The sequence below is a fragment of the Ipomoea nil genome, unplaced genomic scaffold, assembly GCF_001879475.1.
Source record: "Ipomoea nil cultivar Tokyo-kokei standard unplaced genomic scaffold, Asagao_1.1 scaffold0688, whole genome shotgun sequence".
In the NCBI taxonomy this organism is placed as follows: Eukaryota; Viridiplantae; Streptophyta; class Magnoliopsida; order Solanales; family Convolvulaceae; genus Ipomoea; species Ipomoea nil.
This window is the reverse complement of record NW_017617116.1, coordinates 128,072-134,071: the sequence shown is the minus strand read 5'-3', so window position 1 is coordinate 134,071 and position 6,000 is coordinate 128,072. Positions and strand designations below refer to the sequence as shown.

General features: G+C 34.2%; 1 pseudogene; it reads left to right on the top strand.

Moving 5' to 3' along the window:
• Positions 1-3,803: 3,803 nt before the first annotated feature.
• Positions 3,804-5,945, top strand: LOC109175581 (annotated as a pseudogene).
• The last annotated feature ends 55 nt before the right edge of the window (positions 5,946-6,000 follow it).

The window sequence follows — 6,000 nt, the reverse complement described above, 5'->3', positions numbered from 1 at the left end:
TGAGATCTTTTTTACAAGAATATCCTTCTCTAACTGAAATACCTCGAGGGTAAGATCGTAATTTAAGTTACATGGAATATCTTAGGAATTATTTGTCTTCCAAGAATTAGAGTATTATATATACTGGTTAGAGAGGGGTTTACATAGTGGAGTGAATTACGTAGTAAAAGAGTTTACGAAGCAAGATTTACAAAAGATATTCAAGAAACCCTCTCTACGAATTATAAAGAGAATATTCTGAGTTATCATCTTCTGAAGACTTTACTAATGATATGATTTTAAGAAGACTTTCTTGAGAAGAAGTTCTACAAAGCTTTATCTGTGGACAGTATTCCATACAACTGTGGTGCAGTGGTGGGTGAGTCAGCGAGACAGACAGCGACAACACGGATCTCCAAGAAGGAATTTCTTGGACTGCTCATTGCACAGATCTCTGACCTCAACCATCATCTATAGCTTCATTAATTAGATTGAGTCTTTACCGTGTGAGGTATATAGCACACTGGGTTGAGAATGCGTTCTCTTACCGTCTGTTTTATTTGTTGTTGAGATAGTGGATTGGACTCACTGATGGTGGTCCCCAGACGTAAATACGATTGTATCAAACTGGGTAATTAAACAATACTTTGTGTCCTTTACTTTTTGTTTGATCTATTTTCCGCTCGTAGGCTTATCGCTATTGCACTAATTGGTTAAACAAACGTGATTAGGGTTAGCAAAAAGACAAGATCTCAAACAGTTAAGTCTGAAAGATGAGTATTGAATATTGAGTATTACAAATACAGAAAATCACACTTGGTATCAGAGTTTTTAAGTCTACATAATGACTTGGTCCATAAGGGAATTAAAATTTCTGTATTCTGTGATATCTTTGGTTGAATTTAGAGTATTGCATCAGTTTCTTAAAAATATGAAAATCTAGGTTGCTACTCTATTATGCATATATTGTTGCAGTGGAATTTGACTTTGGCAAGATAGAGAGCAACATGAAGCCACCAGAGATGGATGATACCAATTACTCATTCTGAAAAGTCAGGATGCGTATTTATCTTCAAGCCCAAAGAGCTAGGGTTTGGCGTGATGTTATTACGGGTTGGACACCCCCTACAATGCCCGGATTCATCTTCAAGCCCATTGATTATATTTGTAATTATGTTATGTTATTACTTTATTTCATTCAAATTGTCTATTACAGTTTTGCTATAAACTACTACATTTATGATATAAAGTATATACTCTGTATTATATATAAGGCTTAAAGTATTGATGATATATGTAATTATGATATGTTATTACTTTATCTCATGCAAATTGCCTATTACAGTACATTTATGATATAAAGTATTATATATAAGACTTAAAGTATTGAAAATATATGCAATTCTGTTATGACTCATTTTTATTAAATTCGACCCTCGTCTCATGGATTGAGATTCGTGAGATAGTTTTACATGAGACTAACCCTTCATCAAAAACAGGTTTTCATTTAAAATATTCATCAAAAAACATATTTTCATTTAGGTCCTGTTTGGTAAATGGCTATTAGCTTATAGTTGTTAGCTGTTAGCTGATTGAGTTAATTAAAGGGTATAACTAGTTGATAACATTAGTTGATTGTAGAAAGATGTTTGGTAAATTAGCTGTTAGCTGATAGTTGTTTGATATAATTTCTTTTATCAAAAAGCTAATTGAAAAAACTGTTTTTAGCAGCTTTTTGGATTTTAGCATTTTGGAGTTGATTTTTTAACCAAGTCAAACGGTCAAATAAGCCAAAATTGGTTGATAGGCTAATATTACCAAATAGGGCCTTAATTTTTTTTTTCTTCAGAAATTAATCAATATTTGTTACTACACATAGAAAATTATAAATTTCACAAATTAACACACATTATAATTAGGAATAAGGGTCAAATAGGCCACTCAACTGCACACAAAATTGCAATTAGGCCATTGAACTAAAAAAGAATGCAATTGAGCCATTGAACAACACAAAAACATGCAATTTAGCCCAAAATGACCTGTTGACCTGTTGTAGCAAGTTACCCATTTTTTAATTAATTTTTAAAAATAATTTTTAATTTTTAATAAATAATTAATAAAATTTAAATTTAAAAAAAAAAAAAAAAAAACAGAAACATCCGGCCGGAGACGAACCTCCGTCTCCAGCCATGGAGACAAAGACCTTCGTCTCCGGCTATGGAGACGAAAGTCTTTGTCTCCATGGCTGGAGACGGAGGTTCGTCTCCGGCCATGGAGACGAAGCCGGCCGGAGACGAATCGTCTCCGGCCGGCTGTTTTTTTTTTTTTTTTTTTTTTTTTTTTTTAAATTTTAATTTTAATTATTTATTTATTAAAAATTATTTTTAAAATTTAATTAAAAAATAGGTAACTTCCTACAACAAGTAAACAAGTCATTTTGGGCTAAATTGCATGTTTTTGTGTTGTTCAATGGCTCAATTGCATTCTTTTTAGTTCAGTGGTCTAATTGTATTTTTGTGTGCAGTTGAGTGGCCTATTTGACCATGGACCATAGTCTACCTTATAAAGTAAACCATTGACATAAAATACATTTTTAACATAAATATTTTTTCACATCGCAAATTAAAATCATTATCTGCTTTATCTGGATTGAGTAAACAAAAAATGAGATATAATTATCATTTTTTTTTTAACAAAGTGACTAAATTCAGTGAAATTATGCAAAATTATTGAAATTTCATTGAAAAAACATAGAACAAAATTGGCCAACCAAAAAATAAAAAATAAAAATCATATTGCCAAAGCAGCATAAACGTTCAGTTATATATGTTCTAACATCATAAAATAATTACTAGCCATTCAACTATACACCAAAGTGCAATTAGTCCCTTAAATTAAAAAATCATTCAATTAAACCCTTAAACTTGTTAAAAATCTAAAATAGTGCAATTAACCTATTTGACCTATAATAACATGTTACCTTCAAGTCACATGCCACTTAGAATACCACGTAAGATGCCACGTCAGTTATATTAATATTTTTAAGGTATGGACTAGAATCCGATGTGAAGCCAACAGGCTTCTCCGTCCAAATCTGGACGAAGAAACTCGTTGGCTTCTCCGTCAAGATTCGGACGGAGAAGCTCACTGGCTTCTCAAACGGAGAAGCCATGACTTCTCTTCTCTGTACATGGAGAAGCTCGTTGGCTTCTCCATGAACAAAAAAGGAAAATCAAACTGACGAATTCGGTCGGCGGCTTAAACTCTGCTGACAACTATTTTAAATATATATATATATATATATATATATATATATATATATATATATATATATATATATATATATATTTAAATGAAATGCCTTGTAGATGCCAAGCAAGCAAAGTTAACTGGTTGCTTTTTGGTAACTTGTTAAAAATGGTAATTTGCACACTTTTAACAAGTTTAAGGGTTGAATTGAAGGTTTTTTTAGTTTGAGAGGTAGTTAATTGCACTTTGATATATAGTTGAAGGGTCTATTTGACCGTTATCCCTAATTACTATTGAAGGACAAACTAAAGCATTGTTGTCTAGTTAGCTGGCTCGATTGATTCGAACTTGACAGTCTTTGGGAGACCTCAGCTCGATGACCAGAGGTGATGAAGACCCCTTATGCACAGAGTGTACAAACAACACAAGTTCTCCCGCACCTAAGTAGTTTTGTAGATGAGATGATAGATGGCTTGACATTTTGGTCTCACACAATCATTACACATGCAAGCATGTATTGTTGTGTGTGTATATATATCACAACATAATGCAACCTGAGACACAACACTAACAAAAACACACCTAAAAAGATTTATTAAAACTAGTTTTGAGATACACATACTACCATGCATACCATGTTGCCCAGAATTCCTATTATCTTCCTCCTTGTCCTTTTCATCTTAGGATCAACCAATAAGGTTGAACTCTTTGTCAAAAGCCAATCCACAACTGGGGCTAAAATACCACAATCAGACCAGGATCTGATAGAATTTGCCCTCAATTTAGAGTACTTGGAAGCTGAGTTCTTTTTGTTTGGTTCTTTGGGTTATGGCCTGGATAAGATTGCTCCCAATCTCGCCGCCGGAGGGCCAGTCCCGGTTGGTGCAAAAATGGCTAACTTGAGTTCCGTTGTTAAAGATATCATTGCCCAATTCGGATACCAAGAAGTTGGACATTTGAGGTTAGTTAGTAATTGGTAATTAACGTAGCTTTTTTTAATTCATCAGGTCACATTTTACTAACTAGCAAAGTAGCATTTATATTAATTAAAAATTTGAATGAAGTTATATATATATATATATATATATATATATATATATATATATATATATATATATATATATATATATATATATATGTGTGTGTGTGTGTGTGTGTGTGTGTGTGTGTGTGTGTGTGTGTGTGTTTTAATGATATGATATGGCAGGGTGATTAAGCAAAGAGTAGGAGGATTTGCAAGGCCTCTGCTAAACCTAAGTATTGAGACATTTGGTATGGTTATAAACGATGCATTTGGAAAGCCTTTGGTACCGCCTTTCGATCCGTACGCTAATGACATCAACTATCTTCTTGCATCTTACGTCATTCCTTACGTTGGACTCACCGGATATGTCGGAGCTAATCCTCAACTCCAAACCCCAACCTCCAAAAGGGTATGTATTGTTCCACATTTACTTATGATCAAATATTCAAATCCAACCAAGTTGCTCCCTCATAAGAGAGGTTGTGGGTTCGAGCTTCAGTAGTGGAGGCGATATTGACTTTTTGTACTTTATTTGATTGAGAAACTAGTTATGAACAGATACTACATTGTAGTAGAGTCAGTAGTATTAAAAAAAAAATGAATAAGGGTCAAATAGGCCGCTGAGACGAAGGTCTTCGTCTCCTGTGCCATGGAGACGAAGGACGGCCGGATACGATTTCGTCTCCGGCCGTTCTTTTTTTTTTTTTTTTTTTTTTGTTTAAAATTATTTTTAAAATCCGCAACCTCTACATCAATAAAGTATCAGGTAAACAGGTCATTTTAGACCTAATTGCATGAATTTGTATAGTTCAGGAACTCAATTGTATTTTTTTAGTTCGATGACCTAATTGCAACTTGGTGTGCAGTTCAGTTGCCTATTTGGCCCTTATTCTAAAAAAAAAAAAAAATATTCAAAAGTATAAAATTTAGTAAATTTCAATACTCAATGAACAATTATTCTTGAAATTAACTCTTTAATTATTTGTACTGCATACAACTTTTAATATAATTTCTAAAAGTAAATAATATTATGGGAACAGCTAGTGGCAGGGCTGCTAGGTGTGGAATCGGGGCAAGATGGGGTTATTAGAACAATTCTATACCAGCGCAAAAATGAGAAGGTGGCGGCGTACGGGATAACGGTGGCGGAGTTCACGAACCGAATTTCAGAGCTGAGAAACAAGCTGGGAAAGGGCGGCGTGAAAGATGAAGGGTTGGAAGTAAGGCGGAGCCAAAGCGCGGAGGGGAAAACCACCGGCAATATTCTGGCGGCTGATACCGACTCCGTCTCCTACGCCCGATCGCCGCCGGATTTTGAGGATTGTGTATGGAACCGGAAACGAGAGGAAGCCCGGTGGGTTTTACCCTAAGGGAGCTAGTGGCAGGATTGCCAAGTCCTATCTCTAAGTTTCTTCATCCTCAAATACAACCTAAAACGATAAGGACGTCTAGGATGAACGATTTTACCTTAAATGTTACAAGTATAAGTTAAGATCGAGATGAAGTTACAGGTTATGTGGTTATAATAATAAATAAATAAATGTGTGAAAGTTTCGCTATAATGCTCAATTTATGATGGGCATTAGAGTATTGTAATGTAAGCTAGGAGTAATTGTTATTGGATTATCTATAGTTGGAATGTCACATCATTGATTTGATGTCAAATTAATATAAGATGCTTGTTGAAGTTATAGACATGACTCTAGCGGTCTCTATTTAATTTTTTGTTTTACTTGCACTAAACGCCC